Consider the following 19,298-nt stretch of genomic DNA (forward strand, 5'->3'; position numbering starts at 1 on the left):
CTTTGTTGTCATTAAAACTAAGTCCCCAACCTGAAAAATTCTTGACCTTAGTGTTTTATTATACTTCCGCGAAAGTCGTTGCTTGTAGACAGCAAGGTGCTCTTCTGCCTTAGCACGCCTGGCTTCCACCGTATCCAAATCCGCTATTCGGGAAAGTGATGCCTCAGTCGCGTCTCACTGAACTCCGCTTGCCATAGCAACTCGAGCTGACCGAATCTTAATTTCCACAGGTAGAATTGCATCTGTTCTGTAAACTAAGGAATAAGGAGACATGCCTGTAGAAGTCCTAGGCACAACCCGATATGCCCATAATTCCATCGGTAACTGCTCATGCCAAGACCTAGGATTATCATGCACGGTTCGACTAAGAATACGAATCAATGTCTTGTTAGTACTTTCGGCCAATCCATTTCCTTAGGGATAGTAAGGGGTGGAAAATATATGCTTTATACCATATCCCTGAAGCATATCATAAACCTTTTGATTAGTGAACGGGGTTACATTATCCAATATGATATACTTAAGAACACCAAACCTGCAAATTATGTGCTCCTTGATGAACTCTGCAATTGTAACCCCTTTTGTACTTTTAAGAGGGTTAGATTCTACCCATTTGGTAAAGTATTTCGTAGCTGTTATTATGTACTCATGCTGCTACAAAGAAGGCGGATTAATCTTACCAATTAAATCAAGTCCCCAACTATAAAATGTCCAAGGACTACTGACGGAATGTAGAGGAACACTCGGTGCATGGATCAAATCCGCATGAGACACTTTCGAACGAAAGACGCGGCGTCATCTTCCATTGTGGGCCAATAATACTTTTCGTGCACCTGAAGAAACAACCTTCTCTTTCCCTGATGTTCCTTCTCGTGCACCTGAAGAAACAACCTTCTCTTTCCCTGATGTTCCTTCTCGTGAACTTCCTTGAGGACAGTATCCGCTTCAGCTTTTCCCAAGTAACGTAATAAAACCCCTCCGAAACTTCTTCGATACAGAATCCCCTCATGATAAAGAAATATCTTGGCCCTCATAGAAAGTTTAGCGGCCGCCCGTTTGTCTGAAGTAAGACATTATCACGGAGATAAAGGATAAAGGGATTCATCCAATCTTCATTGTCACCGATAACAAACGCTTCGGCTTGATGTGGAGGCGCCTGACAATCAGGGCATCCCCCTTGGAGTGCTCGGGCCTGAACTTCCATGGTAGGCCAGTAGTAACCTAGACGTTGAAGCCTTCTATATAGGGTAATATCTAATGTCTGACCACATATTTCCTTGTGAACCATCTCTAATCGTTTTTGTGCTTCTGTTTCTCCAACACATCTTGATAAAGACAAGTCAGGATTCCTGCGATATAATACGCCGTGATGCGCGAAGAAATTCTTCAGGTCTTTGAGATAAACCTTTTTCTCACACATTGGGTCGTTAAGTTCCTTAATTATTGAGGACTTCCAGTTGTTATTCTCATCAATGGCCTGCTCAAGCCATGTTGAAGGGAGAGTATTGCCTCTGAAAAGTGAAAGTCTTCTCAGCTCCTTCAAATTTGAGTTTTGATGCCAAGGTAGCAAGACAGTCAGCATGACTATTACCTGTTCGCCCCATGTGAATCATAATTGTTTCAGAAAAATGTGAAAGGAGCTTTTGTGCCTCGGCTCTGTATGGTGCCAATGTAATCTCCTTTAACGAGTACAACCCATTCATTTGGTTTATCAATAATTTAGAATCTCCTCTGACTTCGAGGCGTGAAGCCCCAGTTTGCTTGGCTAATGATAATCCTATCAGGAATGCTTCATATTCGGCCGAATTGTTGGTACATTTAAAGTCGAGTTTGAATGAGTGAGAAAATACCTCTCCAGTTGGAGATACCAAAACGATACCAGCTCCTCATGTTCCAGTGCTAGGGGTGGCTGAACCATCAAAGTAAAGGAGCCATTCATCACCCTTTACTAAAGAAATCTCTGGGAATTCTCCGGGTACGTCTTCATGAAGCGAGGTAGTATCCTGTCCTGGAAAAGATGCTAGAAGATCTGCTACGGCTTTCCCTTTTATTGCCTTCGGGTTAACGCAATCTATGTCAAATTCATACATTTGTAACAACCATCGGGCCGTCCTCCCAGAGAGCTTTTGCTAATAGAAATCTTATGGGATATGTTTTGGTAATTAGCGTGACCTTATTTGCCAATAAATAGTGTCTGAGCTTTTGGATAACGAACACCAGGGATAGACACGCCTTTTCTACTTTCGGATATCTTAGCTATGCCTATTTCAATGTACGATTGATGTAATAAACTGGGTGTTCGATCCCGTCATCATCCTCTTGAGCGAGTAAGGTGCCAATTGCTGCATCACTCGAAGCCGTATATAGGAGTAATGGCCGTCCCTACAGTGGGGCTTTCATAACATTTGGTGAGAGCAACAATCGTTGAATCTGTTCGAAGGAGTGTTGTTGAGATGAAGTCCGTCTGAATTGAGCATCCTTTTTAAGAAGAGGAACAAAGACATCTACAAACTGAGCCAAGCCTGGAATGAATCGCCGAATGTATGAAACTTTCCCCATGAAACTTTTAAGCTCTCTCGATGTTTGTGGCGGAGTCATGGTAGCTATCACTTGAGCTTTACTGGGATCCACTTTAATTCCTTCCTCTGTCACATGAAACCCCAAAAACTTTTCAGAAGAGACCCCGAAAGCGCATTTTAAGGGCTTCATCCGAAGATTGTACTTCCTGCATCTTTCAAAAACCCGTTGGAGAACTTCAAAATGGGACGCTCTAGTTCTTAACTTGACACCTACATCGTCAACATAATATTCAATTTGTGTATGCATCATGTCGTGAAAAATTGCCGTCATTGCTCTTTGGTAAGTGGCTCCCGCATTTTAAGTCCAAAAGGCATGACGGTGTAATAAAAATTCCCAATTGGAGTACGGAATGCAGTCTTTTCGGCATCTCCCTCAAACATTTTTATTTGATTATATCCGCTATAGCCGTCCATAAAAGAGAACATGGCATGTCCGCTAGTAGAATCCACCAACATGTCGATATTTGGTAATGGAAAATCGTCTTTTGGGAAGCATTTATTTAGATCCCGAAAATCCACACAACACCTGATCTACCCATTTTTTTTCTTGACTGGTACAACATTCGCTAACCAGGTAGGATGTTGGATAGGTTTGATAAACCCGGCTGTGAGAAGCTTTTGTATTTCAATCTTTATTTTCTCTTCTATTTCATGTCTGAAGTGCCTCGGATTCTGCTTCACTGGTTTAGATCCAGGAATTATATGAAGATGATGCATTACCAATTTTTCGTCTAACCCTGGAATTTCTTCGTAAGTCCAGGCAAAAATATCTTGGTATTCCTTGAGCAAGACTGCCAATAATACACGTTCTTCTGGTGACAGGGACGCACTGATAGGTATAGGTCTGGGAGATTCCTCAGTCCCGACGTTTATTATTTCAAGAGTATTTGTTGTGGACGTCGTACCATCTTGCAGTTGGGGAGCTGCTTCCTGGATCTCGTCCTCTTCTAGATTATGGGGTTGGTCAGGGAATCTGGGACGGGGGCCTCACTTTTCCTTGTCTTGATCAGATTTAGTTTCCATAAATCTTTTTCCATTAGAATTGGTAAAGCTTTCTATGTTGATAGTGACCATGATTAAGATTGATGAATACGATCTGAGATTGATTTGGAACTGTGACTGAGTGGACAACCTCCCACTGTGGTCGCCAAAATGTAGTTACCTAAAATCGGTGAGAGGTTAGATATGGGATTCTAGGGTTTTGAAAGTGAGTTTCGGGAGGTTGAGCACGAACAGTCTTTGCCTAAACCATGCACAATGGTCGTTCAAAGGCTGCTTCAGTCACAGGGAAGAAGGATTAGGGCTGGTCTTAGGGAGGGAAGCAGATGGAGAGGGAGATCAGAGAACAAGTTATCGCTCTGAGAGGTTATGAGAAATATGATCGTAGCTTGAAAAATAGATGACCTATTTATAGCTGGATTTTCTAATCTCAAGTCAGTGAAGATAAGGATTGCTTTCCGTGCCGTGCGGAACAATTCTCCTGTTTTTCAGGAATAAGGATAAATTAGGTTGAGTTTATCTCATTATTCCACCTCCTTTATTATCTTCTGTGGTGAGAAATAAGCCGGATATTTCTCACATGTGCCATAGACCGCCATACCAAAATCCTAATTGATATCCCCCCATTTGTGTGAAAGTCAATCAGCCTTCGTGATGACATATTTGAGAGAGAAATATTCTCTTTAGCCGAGTTGGCCAAGATAGAGAGATATCTCTCTGATTTGTGAGAATGACTAGGATGAGTCACGTGAAAAGCAATGAAATTCCTTAGGAATCGTGTGCAGAGTGTGAGATGAGCTGAGGCGGATCTCCCTCTTTCCGTGGCCGGTCACACATGTCATGTGAAAACCATATTATTGTTTATAGGTCTCTTTGTTAAGCATGCGGTGCTCAAGAGAGCCTATCCACGTTTTTGGATAGCCATGTATAATTCAGGCTCAATTTTACTAGCCGTGAGCGTATTTGAGAGGCTGAGAAATAGGCTTTGAGTGCTAGGTAAGGCGTTCGCCTCTCAAAAAAAATCTCTCTGTGATTTTTGTTGAGAGATTTTGAATCTCTCATATATTTTTGCGGACAACTCAAAACTCTTTGTGAATTTTGCAAAGAGATTTGAATCTCTCAGAGCTTTTTATAGACATCTCAAAAATCTCTCAGAGATTTTTGCAGACAGCTCAAAAATCTCTCTGTGATTTTTGCAGAGAGATTTTGAATCTCTCAGAGATTTTTGCGGACAGCTCAAAAATCTCTCTGTGAATTTTGTAGAGAGATTTGAATCTCTCTGAGATTTTTGCATACAACTCAAAAATCTCTTTGTGATTTTTGCAGATAAAAATCTCTCTGTGATTTTTGCAGAGAGATTTGAATCTCTCTGAGATTTTTGCAGACGGCTCAAAAATCTCTCCGAAGATTTTCTTAACGGATCCGTATCTTTTTGCGGCCAACTGGGACTCGTCCTAGAGAGAGAAAAGGCTTGTACGCCCGACTTAATGTCTCGGCGAGACTTTGGCTTACTCGTCTTTGACCAGCGTATCTTGCAGAGATGTGTTAGGCATCAACTGTGTGTCCATATGATGAGCCAACAAGACCAGTGTATCTCGAAAGGATGTTCTAGGAGTCTGTCAAAAAGGCTCAGAGGTAGAATAACCAGCGTATCTCGCGGGGATGTCCTAGGAGTTATCCGGAAACCTCAGTAAGTCGAGTCAGAGCCTAGAGCAGACATGAATAGTGTATCTCGCGATGATGTACTAGGAACCAGTCTTTGATCTCAAATAGGATGAGTCGTGCTTACAGGAGATATACAAATCTCCACTCTGGGTCATAAGTCCATCGAGGACGTATTTACGCATCTACGGAGCCTTCATGACCAGCAACATCTCGTTGAGGACGTATACTAGGAATCATGGCATCACAATCAGATGCGTCTCGTGAAAACATGCTGGAATTGTGGATGTTCTGGTTCATAAGTCTGTCGGGACGTTTTACGCTCTACAGAACCTATGTGACCAGCAGCATCTCGTTGAGGATGTGCTCTAGGAGTCACGGCATCATGACCAACAGTGTCTCGCGGGGATGTATACTAAAAATCGTGGATAAGGATGCCTTGAGGACCAAGGGATTAATCTCTCCCGTGAGAGTTGAATTCTATTTATAGGGTTGAAATGACACTTTAGCCCTTTATCCAAATTTCACCATCTACAGAAACCGAGTAAATAGTCAAAACGAATTTGATGTGGAGCGAATGTGTCAGGCTGAATGGCGCAATAGAGCGGAAAAAGTTTTTCAATTCGATAGTTGATATTAAATCTTGAGAGTGTTGCCCAAGTATGATGCATATAGATTAATGTTTGTATGATGCATTTAATCAAGATTTAAAGTTATTATCGAATCTTAATTAAGTTTAGTTTAATTTAAAAAAAATTATTAAGATATAAACTAGTGCATCTTTCATTAAGTTTCATAATCTAATTTTCGAATTAATTTACATTAGTGCCTCTTTCATAAATCTAGATAATAAGATATAAACTAGACATTCATAACTTACAATAAAGACTTTAAAAATAAAAATCAGGGACAATGTTCTTCATCTTGTTTATCTTCTTCATTTTACCTAAATTCCAATCAATGCGCTCATGAACAGAGTTTCCTTTGTTTAGCTTCTTCTTTGCCTTCAAATTTTCCTATGAGATACAATTGAACTTTGGAGAGAAAATAATAATACTATGTTTATGTATAACAACGATTTAGAATATTTGTTTTCAAAATGTTGTTATCACTATGGAATTGGTTCTTCAAAAACAACGATGCTGAGTTGAACATGTTCAGAGTCATTGTAACTTGAAATAAAGAGTTGGAGAAACCAAGGAAATCAAGAAGACATGGTGGATCGAGGAGTTATTTCAAAATTTTATTTTTGTTATCCATATGTATTAAATAGTTTTGTCACTAAAATTGAAAAAGGGGGAGATTGTTAGAGCATTGCTCAGTCGAACTCACAAGTGTTGCTATATCAAGCTTGTTGCAAAACTATATCTTTATTTCTAGTCTACAATTAGTCAAGTCTCGGTCTAGGATAGTGGAGTTGAGAAACGACCCAGTCATCATTTGCGTTATATCGTTTGAAGGCGAAGATCAACCGAAGCTTTTGGAGAACTTCATAAACAAAAGATAAGTGAAGACTGAACCACCTATTTCTCAAGTTATATTCACTTTTTTATCCTTGAAACGATTGTTGCATAACTAATTAGACTAGCTTGCATAAACAATAATTTCGAGTCGAGAACTAATTATTTAGTTTACGAATTTTTCGAAATATAATGACTAAGCTTAATGAGCATTTGTTCATACTTGATCAAATTCGGTGGAGAACAATTTATTATTCGGTACCAAATCATGATACAAGTTTATCATTCGAAAATAGCTTGGAACAGTGATATGTGTCATTTATGTTATTTAGGAATGTTTCGAATCAATTTAGAGAAATATACTACTATATTCGGAATACAAGATAGTGTTATCAATCTTACAAATTGAGAAAACTTTTATATGTCTGAAGTCGTATTACATGTATTTGGGAGGAGTAGTTATATATCGACTTTCAGATTTGTGTGATTTGCATACTCGTATGTACATCATGGGAAAATATATTTGTTTCTTGATCCAGATAGGTATGTATATTCGTATACATACCATTGTGGAACTGTGGTAAGGGAACCAGGTTAAAATAATCAAACTGGTATGCGAGCCAAAACAGTTATATGTTCTATAACCAGTTTAGTACCCAAAGTGGTGCGCAAGTTGAATGTTTTGTGATCCAAGAGAGGGATCTACTAATAGTGGCGTATTTTAATTGGAATTCTCTACATAGTGAGTTCAGCATTTTCAGAAGGGAGTTGTCTGTGCTAGTGGGTGTTATAATGGGAACTCAGACCTTAGTGGTGGTATGTCAGCTTCTTAAATGTTGTTGTGGGTAAGATACTTGAGGTGAAGTTCAACTTGGTTTCAGCTGAGTTGTGTAGTGTGAGAAACATTAGCTGGATTGATAATGTTTTTATATCCGTGAGGTGCCTTGACATAAAATGGAATTGTAAAAGCACTTGGTTTTACGAAGCCGAGGTCCATCATCAAATTGCAGCAACTCTTGGGAGGAGTAATTTGTTCCTGAAAGGTTTATGGAGTACACGGAATACTAGTGGTACGCTATGGCTTTTCATTGACTTACTTGAAACTCCTATCTCTTTGGGTTTTGGTCGTTTAGATAAAGGTAAAAAGCTTGACAGCGTAGCGATGACATTTGCAATAATTAATGATGCTATACTCAATTATGTGCTGGTTGGGATTTCTACCGGGGTTCGAATTTTACATGGATTTACGCAAGGCACTTTTTCACTGAAGTTTATGTCGTCTCTTTTGTCCTTATGTTCATCTATGAGGTGCACACCCATCCTGCAGTTCGAGTCTAGATAGAATAGCTGCGTCAACCCATACGCAATGGTCAGCCTTGCGGATCTATCAGTGCATACACAACAATGAGCTTTGATGACATGGGGCCAACATATTTTGACATACTAAGTACTCATGAGTTTTATTCTCTTGTCCATCTAGAGGGGGTAACCATATATTTCATAGATCCATGTAGTCTGCAGGGAGGAGAATGGTTGTTGCTGGGCATGCAAATAAAGTACTTAAAAGTCTTTCCAGGGTATTTAATCGCAGTGGACTCATGTCATGTACTCGGTATGGTAAGGGAGTGGTTGTTCACCCGAATAATCATGTTCCCCTTATCCTTGACCTTCATCCTTGAGGACAAGGATGTTTCAAGGGGAGTGGAATGTCATGTACCCGGTATGGTAAGGGAGTGCCCATATCCTATATGTGTTTGTTGAAAAAGTGGGGGTCTAACAACCACACCCAATATTTCGCTTAGCAATATGTATGGACAAACTCCAGTATACTTTTATGAGAATCAACTAGACAGTTAGACTTAATCAATGAAAAGTATATCAAAGAGTTTATATCTCAATTTCTCGATTTGATCTTTACTCAAGCAAATAGAAATCTGCGAGTTTTTATCAAAGAAAGATAACTTGGGTGGTACCAAAGACCAATATCCAAGTGTCAATCAATTTAAATCAACAACCAAAAAGGTCGGATATTCTAATTGATTGAACAACGCATAACCTGTGATATTTCAATTATAAAAAAAAATATAATGCGGAATATAAAATAACACAACACCAGAATTTTGTTAACGAGGAAACCACAAATGCAGAAAAACCTCGGGACCTAGTCCAGATTGAACACACACTGTATTAAGCCGCTACAGACACTAGCCTACTCCAAATTAACTTCGGTCTGGACTGTAGTTGAACCCCAATCAATCTCACACTGATCCAAGGTACAATTATGCTCTTACGCCTCTGATCCCAGCAGGATACTGCGCACTTGATTCCCTTAGCTGATCTCACCCACAACTAAGAGTTGCTACGACCCAAAGTCGAAGACTTTAATAAAAAAATCTGTATCACACAGAAAAGTCTACGATAATAGATAAATCCGTCTCCCACGAATATACCTACGAGTTTTGTTCCGTCTTTTGATAAATCAAGGTGAACATGAACCAATCAATAATGCCAGACTTATATTCCCGAAGAACAACTTAGTATTTCACCTCACAATAATTTTAATCGACGCAACGAAAAAAGATATTGTGGAATCACAAACGATGAGACGAAGTTTGTTTGTGATTACTTTTCTATCTTGCCTATCAGATATATAAAATCTCAAGCCAATTATTTCAAATTTACTCGTACGATAGAAGATGCAAGATCAGATCACACAACTACAAGAAAAGGAGTATCAGTCTGGCTTCACAATCCCAATGAAGTCTTTAAGTCGTTAACCTGGTTTAGAAGAAGAAACCAAAGGTTAAAGGACAATCGACTCTAGATTAGCACAACTAGTATCACACATAATGTGTGGGGATTAGGTTTCCCAGTTGCTGGAGTTCTCCCTTATATACACTTTCAAATCAGGGTTTGCAATCAATGTTAGCTTAGTAACAAAGCATTCAATATTCACCGTTAGATGAAAACCTGATTAGATTCAAGCTAATATTTCTCAACCGTTAGATTGAAAACTTAGCTTGTCACATACAAATGAAATGTCCAATTTTGGGTTTATGAACCGTACCCAAACATTAACATTTGTTGGTTCAACAAGTCAACCAAATGGTTAGCCATATGACTACTCTCATATCAACCTTATTCTTCTTCACCATAACTAGTTCAAATGACTCAAATGAACTAGTTTGAGATTTGTTCAATTGGAAGGAAATCTTATGTAACTATACAAGACACAATTGAAGCAAAATCGGTTTGATTCATTCGACTCAGTTCATGAACTTTATAGCCACGGTTTGCAAAAGCATTCCTTAGTTTATTTAAGCATTAGTTCAAGAACAACCGACTTTAGATATAGCCTGCTCAAGTTCGCGGACTTAAGCTCATGGAAGGAGTACACGAACTCCAGCAGAAAATCTCGGGTCGAGAAGTTCCGCAAGTTCGCAGACTTAGTTCGCGGACTTGGCTCACGGACTTGGCTCACGCCACTTCCAACTTCTCTTGATCAACAAAGTTTAGCAAACTTTGGTTCAAAGAATATGACTTATGCATATATGTGTTTCCACAACAATGCTTATATCCACCAATGGTTATGTAATCTAAACTCTCATTTCAATCATTGAAACATTCTCAGAGAACGTTATATAACCGTTATTCAAAGACCATTTTTCGCCAGAGAAATTTTCAAAATGATTGAAACATAACATGACTTTCGTCACTTGGTAAAGATGAATTCGGCTAAAGCGAGAGCTTACCAACACATAATTCGAGAAATAGATAGGCGAGATAAACTCGGCTTGAAATAGCAAATGTGTATAATGAAAGTCTATATATCCAAACGACTTTTGTCTCAAGAGTAGGAGATAGAGTAAATAGACTTTTGAGTAACAGATAAGTTCAAGTCTCCACATACCTTTTAGTCGATGAAGATCCACCAGTTCCTTGAGTAGTCCTTCGTCTTGTATGATGATTTCCATGGAGTCTTGAGCTCAACTACACTTTCTATCCTAATCCAAGACCTTAGCTCTAATAGGCTAGTAATCAAAACTTATAGTTTTGATCACTAATATTGACAAACATGCTTGAGATAGCAACTCATGCGAGTTCGACCGAGCAATGCTCTAACAATCTCCCCCTTTGTCAATTTTAGTGGCAAAACTATTAATACATATGGAATACAAAAAAATAAATAAATCAACTTTTGTAGCTCCCATTCCACATGCCTATCTTCAACATTACTCGAAATCTTCGTCACTTCCAAGTACTCCAATGATCCCAAAGGTTGTAAGTTTAGCATCATCGTTGTTGAAAATCCGTAGCTATAACAACAAGAAAATAATAGTTCTTAATCGTTGTTATACAGTGTCATAGTATCATTATACAGCGTCAAAGTTCAATTGTATCACAACTTCAACAACAATACTATGGTGATATGTATCACTCCCCCTTAGTCAATACTCCATCTCACATGGAAACCACTCCCCCTTACATAATGATCTGAAAACCATATGTATTTTTAGTGTGAACTACATATTAATTCTCCCCCTTTTTGTCAATAAAATTGGCAAAGGTACAAGAATGGGATCCTAATGAAATTTCCGAAAGAGACATTCCATGACCAAAAGAAAGCAAAAATATCAACTTGTTCTTTAGATGCAATCATAAAGCCGAAGCTAAATGCATTCATCAAGGAGTTTATAAAGATACAAGATAACCCCTATAATATTCCTCAGCCGCACTCCCCACAAAGATATGGCAATTAAACGCAAGTTCAAAAGAACTCTCCCCCATAATATCTCATTCCCAAGAGAACAACAAGAGCGACCTTAATTTCGAAAGAGAAAATAAGGATTTATTTGGACATAACAAATCACATACAAGTATGAATTTGAATCCAAAATATTAAATTAACCACAATAAGTTCATGATTAATTTAACCGAAAATGCTCAACACAAGTAAACCTATGGAGACTTAAGAGCGCTCAATTAGATTAATCACAAGTAAACCCATAAAGATGAATTCGGCTAAAGCGAAAGCTTACCAACACATATTTCGAGAAATAGATAGGCGAGATAAACTCGGCTTGAAATAGCAAATGTGTATAATGAAAGTCTATATATCAAAACGACTTTTGTCTCAAGAGTAGGAGATAAAGTAAATAGACTTTTGAGTGACAGATAAGTTCAAGTATCCACATACCTTTTAGTCGATGAAGATCCACCAGTTCCTTGAGTAGTCCTTCGTCTTGTATGATGATTGCCATGGAGTCTTGAGCTCAACTACACTTTCTATCCTAATCCAAGACCTTAGATCTAATAGGCTAGTAATCAAGACTTATAGTTTTGATCACTAATATTGACAAACAAGCTTGAGATAGCAACGCATGCGAGTTCGACCGAGCAATGCTCTAACATCTGTCTTTAGTAATAATGGTAGTATTTAGTGTATGAGTGAGTGTATTTATCCATATAAGGAATGGTTAGATGAGAACCACTTGGGTTAATGTCGGTCGTTAGATGCTAGGGTATAAAGATGAGTTATTTATGCTCTAGTGTTTGTATTGAAAGGATTATCCAACTTATGAATTAATGAAAGAATTTAGGTTATCCTTCTTCCTCCTCTTAGGTTGGTTCTCTGAATCAGATTTCTCTAAAGTCTCGATCCAACCTTGTCGTTGTACAATCAGGTACACGACACAAAGTCTCTTCATCTCATATTTTGTTGACTCCGCAAGTTTTATACTTGTGAGGTGAATAATAATCTAGGCTGCACTTCGGGTTGCATAAGTCCGAATTTTGAGGATAACCATACTTTTGCCTTAGTTGCTATCGATTTACATCACCTGGATCTATCGTTTGATCTGATCATCCGTTTAGATCGTAAATCAGGAAATCAATAATAGGATTAATCTGTGGGAGTTAGATTTGGTTTAAAGTCTTCAATTGATTTGAAGCAACTCTTAGTTGGTGTGATACCGTCTAAAGGGATCAATTGAGCGGAGTTCTGCTGGGATTCAAGAGGCGTAAGGAGCGCAACTGTACATGAATCATTGGGAGACTGAGTCCGAGATCAACCACATTCTAGACCGAAGTTAACTGGTAGTAAACTAGTGTCTGTAGCAGCTTAATAAAGTTTGGTGTTTAATCTGGACTAGGTCCCGAGTTTTTTCTGCATTTGCGGTTTCCTCGTTAACAAAATTTCTGGTGTCTGTGTTATTTCTTTTTCCGCATTATATTGTTTATCTTTATAATTAAAATATCACATGTTGTGTGTTGATCAATCACAATGTCTAGGTCCAACCTTGTTAGTTAGATAAGACTTGATTGATCCTTGGGTATTAGTCTTTGGTACCGTCCAAGAACTCTCTTTGTAGTTAGGTTTACGGATTCAATTTTGTAAACATTCTAACAACAAGAGAGTGGGAGATATAACTCTAGGCACTTTCCTTGATTGAGTTTTTACTCTAGGAGTTGTGTTATGTTTGTCCATACAGATTTCCTAAGAAAAAGTTGGTGGTGTATTTTGGTATCCCAGGGGTTTTCAGGTTTCACCTTGCTATTTGGGTTGGAATCCAACCCATTAGAAGGGAAATTTCCTGGTCGGTTACAATTGGTATCAGAGCACATGTTCCGACTTACCGGGACTTATAGTTTTCTTGTTTGCTAAATTATCGGTTTTCCAAATGATTTAATTACATTTCTGATTTGTCGCACTTGAGTTTGTATTTAAGTGTTTGATTTCGATAACTATTTCATTTTATTTGTGTAAGCATGCCCTTGTTATGAAACTTTTATTTAATTGATGTACCATAATGATTTTTCCCAAGGAAATTTTATGAAGAGTTTTTCACATTTGTTGTTTCTGCGAGTTATTTTGTTTTGGGGATCGGGGAAAACTAGCCAGAAATCGTGATATACATATTAATGCGTTTGTTAATAATGAACGCTACTAGTAATTTTTAACTTATGTAAGTGTTTTTTTGTTGTGAAGATACCTCTGAAGATTAAGAAACTAAAAAATGTTACTTTCGTGAGAAACGATAAAGCCGAGAATCTTACTGCTATAACGAAACGTCCGAGAATCCAGTTGTGAGCTATTGGTGGAATTCAGTCAAGTAAATGGGAAACGTGGTTGGTATGTCATTGAAACAGTTTGAAACGTTGTTTCTTAATAAGTATTTTCCGCCTACAGCAAGATCCCTGAAGTGTGACGAGATTGCAACGTTGGAGAAAGCTAATGTGACGATTAGAGTTGTAAGGAATTTAGTCAGTTAGAACGTTACGAGGCATTTAGTCGAAACGAAAGAGTTAAAGGCTCGAAAACCCGAGGGGTGCTTTGAAGGCTATAATTTTTGATAGAGTTATCGCACTTCGACACAAGACATGTGCGTAGGTTCTTGATTCTGCGTTAGAGGTTGAGGCTAGCTTGATCTGTAGAAGACGAAGGAGCAAGATATAAATTCGTCACGATAAAGGAAATGCCTATGAAATTACAACCCTTCCAGGAGAGACAAGGGGAATGAATATTATTGTTGCAGAGCACATAGTCATTATGTTAGAGATTGCTTCATGTCAGCAGATTCAAAGCCGCAAAATGTGAACCAATTTCACAACCAACATGCTCAAAGGCAGAACCTCGATGGTAAGTAGCAACATAATCCACGAGGAAATGCTACACTATTCCAGCCAGGACAACGTCAATCCAATACACAAGAGATTGTGCAAGGGAAGTTGAACCATTTCATCGAGACTCAAGAAGAAACGAAGGACGCTGTGATCGATGGTTGATAGACATATTAATAGTGCTCATTTTTTGTACTTATTATGGTGTTTTATGTGTGTGTAGGTATTTTTGGCCAACAAACATTTTTGGAAAAATCGGCTCGAAAAGTTGTTAAATGCACTCCGAAGGAGTTGTTATTGGAACCCACAGTTTGGATAAGGGGCACCCCCAGCACACCCCTAAGGCAGCTGCTATTCGCACCCCACTCTGGATAGAGGCGACCATCATCTTCACCGTTTGAAATTCAAACTGGCTGGAATTTTTGGTTCTCACGACAGAATTTAGGGTTTGTGATTTGGACGTGTTTTGGGCGGATTTAATCGCTGATTTGGGTTGGATACAACCTGTTACGACTAAACAGGGAGTGTATGGTGATTAGTTTCGAAAATATAGGGATTAATCTTCGGTTCAGGACAATCAGGGGAGGATAGTTTATCACGATGTTTGGACTCTTTTGGGATACTAGATTTTGTGCCCATGCTACGCCCGGGCGGCTCCGCAAACTTGCTTCGCCAATTCATCTTTTTTTCTAACCATATTTTGTGGTGTGGTTCGGCTTCGCCTCGCCCGTCCCGATGCATTTTTGATATGGTGTGGCTCGGCTTTGCCTCGCCCCATCGCGATGCATTTTTGATTGGGTGTGGCTCGGCTTCGCCTCGCCCCCGTAGCGATGTATTTAATGATTTGGTATGGCTCGGCTTCGCGTCCCCCGTTCTGATGCATTTTTTATTTGGTGTGGCTCGGCTTCGCCTCGCCCCCGTCCCGATACTTTTTTTATTTGGTGCCGCCAAGTTTTTGTCCTACAATTAAGTCGACGAAGCTAAAGGTGTCAGAATTGATAGAATCCCTATGCTTGATATGGATTGATGTCTTTGGCTTTCTATTTTGTTATCGTAATCATGTAAGGTTTTAGCCTACTTAAATAAAAATAGCATATGTGGGGGTCGAACCGCACATCTACATGATGGAAAACCATGTACTCTTCCATTTGAGCTAAGATAGCAAGTACTCAATATAGGAGAAAAGATTTAACCCAAATAGGATGTACCATTATATTTGACCCGGAAGGCCAAGAGGGGTATGATGCTCTCACCACAATAGGCTAACATGTTGCTTGGGCTTTACCTCCACCCTTAACCCTACTTCATATTAATTTATATTAAAATTTATCCTTTTGGCCGTACATAGAAATGATGGACGGGCTAATAAATGTGCAAATATTAATAAAAACTTACTAAACATTGTAAAATTGGTTGAACAATATTCAAAAGTGTGTAGCAAAGAATCCATGCAACGGAGGTGCAAGGATGGACAGAATGCCGAATACAAATTTTACACCTGTAAGTTTTATTTTAAATAATATACATAAATCTATTAAAGGTTGGTACACTGCAAATTTCTTTTTGAAAGTAGATAACACTTCCAGACTTGGTACACTGCAAGACTTGGGATTCACCTACTTCATGAATCTGAGTCATTCTCTTACATAAAGTTGCTACCATTCAACACCCTTAACAAAGATGTCAACAATTTAATTCGCTTCAAAATGTAAGCATCCAGTCCTTTTTATTCTGACATGCAACTGTCACATTAACAATATAAAAGTCAAAACTAATAACTAATTTATAGATAACCCAGTAACCCTCCAACCCAATATTCAAGTCCTTGATCTTCAATCAGGGGAGCGGTCATTTGTAAAACGACCATCTAGAAAGTGACTAACAGGTGAATGACTATAACTGGAACAGAAAACAGTAGCTAGAAGAACAGCTGAACAGGTGAGCTGCCAGCATTGGAACGTGTACGGAAAACAGTTGAGCAGTGAACTGGTGAGAAGCTATTAGATGAGCGGCGAACTGGTGATCGACTGGTAAAAAACCAAGATTGTTATTTCAAATGAGAAAACTAAATTAGTAAGTAAGAATAAGGCCATAAACAATCGGAACTAAAAGACCCTCTCCAAGAAGTGGTAGCTAACGAAAAAGTTATCCTATTATATGTCTGCAGCCCATCATTGTTCTGAGAATGACAACAAAAATTTTGTAGCTTGCCCTGATGTAGCGCCACAAATAGTGGTCTAAAATTCCAAGGTGTCATGATTATCCTTGCTAAGTAAGCTAACGAAAAATCAAGAACAGAAAAAGCATCACCTGATTATACTTGGGTAATTGTCCACTTCTGCAGGGAGTTCCTGTTTTGATTTGTAAACGCAAGACAGTTTCAAAAGTCGTATCTTAGGGGTTCAATAGAAGTAAATCACAAACCCATACATTTCCTAAACCAATAGAGAGACATGCAATGGGTAGCTAACCATCACACTCCATTCAGCAGATTTAGGGTCAAATGTTGATATAATTAATTTAGTAACTGTGACTCTCATCCTATCCTGCAATGAAGAAAGACTTATTACTCAGAAGAGCATGAGTAAGTACCGAACAACGAAAAGGAAGTACATAATTACTGACAATAATTAAACTGTTGTCATCCAATACTCTTACCAAGTTTCGACCTTCTTGCTTTCAATTAACTACCAATGTCATAACAACAAAACCCATTTAATTAATTAAAACTCACCAATACTCATCCAAAGCTAAACTTGTAAATATTTGGTCCAACCACTTCCTTTTTTTTCCCAACTTCCAGTTCTTTTTCATGGTCCCAGTCATTCTCGAAATTTACACTACAGACCCTAGAGTATGAATGTTAGGAGTAGCTAAGGTAGGAGGCAAATTTAAATACGAAAAACCTTCAAGTAGAGACATCACCCCATGCATATCCTGGACTCAACCCTGACAATAATACCTCATACTTAACCTGTTTACAAAGTTCTGCTGTGAGCTTTCCTCGACTCTAAAACCATATTCATTGAACATCCGCGCATTAATCCTGCACCAAGCCGACAATCAAAAAATGAAAAAGAATGCAGGCTTCATAGGCTAAGAAAAGGCCATATTTCATAGGCTAAGATTTCTAAGAGATAATAAAAAAAATTGTAGACTTATATGCCTATTTAAACTCTCACCGAGTATTTGACTTTGTGGCAGCCTTCTTTCCTAATTGGCGTTCTTTTCAAATCCGCCTTCTTCTGCACCATATAATCCCTATTGTTAAATGGCTTACCTAGCAACATGCACTGACAACAATCAAAAGTTAAATAAGGCTACCTACACAATCCCATGAATTGCAAAGTAAAAATAGTAGGCCCACTCATGTACCTTCTTGGTTTCTCTTCCCGCAAAAGAAAAGGGATCGAGATCACAATCCTGCAATGAGACAAACCAAAAATCAGTTATTCCAAATATAGGCTCTCAGGCAGAAGTAGATGATGATCCTGTAGAAATCCTAAATTAATAAAAAATTCTTGTTAATAACAAAAAATCATGCAGATGAAATAGAATGAAAAAATAGGGTTAGGATATACCAAACGCCTTGATGCACAAAACTTAGATAAGAACCACACTGATCTCTGCAGCAATCAAAAGAGAAAATTTAGTTACTTAGATCAGAAAACTCTCAACTATGGTTCTGAAAAGAGAAAATAATTCATGTACCACAAAACGGATCGACCTGTTAAGATTTTATAATAAACATTTAACAATTGGATTCATAAACTTTCATTTCTAGGCTACACAACTTAACAAAGGATACAAAAAGAGCCTGATGATAACCTACTTCACATGGTACCATGGGATTCATCCCTAAACCTTTTAGTAGACCACAAAGGACAGTACTAACTGCCCTTCCAAGTACATCAGCGAAAAGCACCATTCCACACAATTATATCTAAATATCATAAATTTAAGCTTGACCACAACTCAATTACGCAAGAACAAAATTTTTCAGCTTCTCCCAAAAATAGAAAAAAATCACGGCATCACATCAATCAGAAGAACATCAATTTACTTACCAACTTATTCGCATCTGGTTGTACCTCCAGTCTGTAGTGTGGGCAAAAGAACCTTGATGCACCTGCATATAGGAAAAGAGTTGGTTATTATAGTACATACCAGAATGTATGTTTAACGAATTTATCCAAGAACCCTAAACTACTACTACTTATTCTGAAGTCATTGAAGAGTGTATAGGATCATAATCACTGCCTGAAAAAGTAGTATTACAAACACGAAAAATCAATTTATGACACAGAACTCCAGTTTCCATGAGTATTGTGAAATGGATTTTTGTTATTTATCATTTATCAAGAGCAAAGAAAAATCGCACCTTAGGGTTCGGGTTTACACACAAAATGGGCTTATTTGTTTATCAAAGAAAAATCGCACCTGCAAAATTAAATCAAACAAAGGAGAACAAAATCTCTTTAGTTGATCAAAAAATCTCAATCTCTGGCAACGGTAGAATGCTGAGCTTTAAACCCTAAAAAGCAAACTTAAAAACCTATTACCTGCAACAGATAAAAAACCTTGGTTAATCAAAATAATCGATTAGGATGAGATAGATGTGATACCTGAAGGTAAATCAACGAAGAAAAAGAGAGAACGCCAGTTAGGGGTTCGATAGGAGAACACCGAGAGGAAGAGAGACGGAAATAATTTTAGGTTTAAGTGTTGTTTTTTTTTGTTAATTTCGTGAGGAAAAAAGGATTTAACCCCATGACCAATAGGGTCTCGCCAAGTGTCATCTCCAGGTTTAACGTGAGAACTCTTTTCTAAGCGACCGCGACCCTCTTCTCTAAGCGACTGCGGCCCTCTTCTCTGAGCGATTGTAGGAATTCAACGGTGACGCTCACCATTCAACGTGGGGGCTCCATTGGTTAGGATTTTAAAGGATTAGATTCCGATGAAGATTCAATCGCTGTTT

General features: G+C 38.4%; 1 long non-coding RNA gene across 6 annotated transcripts; it reads right to left on the minus strand.

Moving 5' to 3' along the window:
• Positions 1–15,741: 15,741 nt before the first annotated feature.
• LOC113297096 lies at positions 15,742–19,043 on the minus strand. Of its 6 annotated transcripts, none has more exons than XR_003333280.1 (8): positions 18,946–19,043; positions 18,702–18,760; positions 18,388–18,449; positions 17,902–17,946; positions 17,696–17,743; positions 17,503–17,613; positions 16,631–17,366; positions 15,742–16,062 (listed from the first exon to the last, which is right to left on the minus strand). It is a non-coding gene; the product is annotated as an uncharacterized LOC113297096 (long non-coding RNA). The 6 variants fall into 6 exon arrangements; XR_003333278.1 differs by having other exon boundaries at positions 16,011–16,866; positions 17,055–17,366; XR_003333276.1 differs by having other exon boundaries at positions 16,011–16,347.
• Between the last annotated feature and the right edge of the window lie 255 nt (positions 19,044–19,298).

Source organism: Papaver somniferum, chromosome 7, assembly GCF_003573695.1.
Source record: "Papaver somniferum cultivar HN1 chromosome 7, ASM357369v1, whole genome shotgun sequence".
Classification (NCBI taxonomy): Eukaryota; Viridiplantae; Streptophyta; class Magnoliopsida; order Ranunculales; family Papaveraceae; genus Papaver; species Papaver somniferum.